A 1022-nucleotide genomic window follows, 5' to 3' on the forward strand; every position below is an offset into this window, starting at 1 on the left:
AAAAAAAAGAGTCTTGCGAGCTCCGGGGGTTGGTTTGACGGTGTCAACTTTGGGAAATGCGAGTGTTTATCTCCGCGATCTAGCCACTGCCGGTGGTGTTGGCTGTGAGCAAGGTAAGCAGAGGGGTGACTCCCCCCCCCCTCTGGCTCTGCCTCCCGCTCGGTGCTGTGGGGATGGGTTCCTGCTCTGTGCCGAGTTTTGTTCCCTTTGTGGCGGGGCTGTGCGTGGAGCGTAGCAAAGGTAGGAGACGCGTTATGAGATTGCACTGCGAGTTGAGTTAAGTTGTGCCTGATATTATCTGGGAATCTCGTATCTCGATCTGCGTGTGCATGCTTTGGGCAGAGATGCAACCGATCGTTACCGAAATAAGCAGATGCGCCGGGTTTTTTTCCTTGCTGAGGATGGAAGTTGATTTTGCATAGCTGAAGAGCTGCAGATCAGCTCTGACTGGCACTGTGCACAGCTGATCTCACGCAGATAAAGAGACGCAGCTGAGCTGCACCTCCATGGAGCCGCCCGGTGCCCAGCGCGGGGGTCACCGATGGCTCCGCGGTGTGTGTATGCGTGTGTGCGTGCAGCCCCCGACGGAGCGGAGCGCCGGGCGCGCTGCGCTGCCGATCCCATGTCCGCAGCCGCTTCCCTAGAAATGAAAGGGGGGAGGTGTTTGGCGAGCCTGAAACCCAAACGCAGTCCCCCGCCTGGAGATGGCTCGGGTAAAGCTTTCTGCTCGCCTCCCTCTCTCTAGTGCCCCCCTCCCCTCCCTCTTCCGATCCTTCCTACGTAGAAATGTAGCTAATAATATTTAGTCTCCGGGCTAAAAATAAGCTCTGGAAAGTCAGCAGTTTGGCGGAGCAGCGGCGGTGTAGCAGGTAGAGAAGCTCTGGGGCTCTGCGCGGAGCCTGTGCATCGCTCTCCCCCCCAAAGCCTGGCTGCTGGGGGGGGAGGGGCTCCCGAGGAGGAAGGGGCCGCGTTGCCTCCGCCGGGGGATCCCGGCCGCCCGCCCCGGGGGAGAGGCTCCGACT

The 1022-nt window shown here is 60.0% G+C and overlaps 1 protein-coding gene across 1 annotated transcript in view; it reads left to right on the forward strand.

The window, feature by feature from the left end:
- The first annotated feature begins 32 nt into the window (after positions 1-32).
- The window catches only part of BDNF (brain derived neurotrophic factor), a 31158-nt gene continuing 30168 nt past the window's right edge, over positions 33-1022 (forward strand). Inside the window, exon 1 of the mRNA XM_010710698.3 lies at positions 33-113. The gene's annotated coding sequence lies outside the window, so the exon portion shown is untranslated. The remainder of the gene's footprint in view (positions 114-1022) is intronic.

This window comes from Meleagris gallopavo, chromosome 5, assembly GCF_000146605.3.
Source record: "Meleagris gallopavo isolate NT-WF06-2002-E0010 breed Aviagen turkey brand Nicholas breeding stock chromosome 5, Turkey_5.1, whole genome shotgun sequence".
In the NCBI taxonomy this organism is placed as follows: domain Eukaryota; kingdom Metazoa; phylum Chordata; class Aves; order Galliformes; family Phasianidae; genus Meleagris; species Meleagris gallopavo.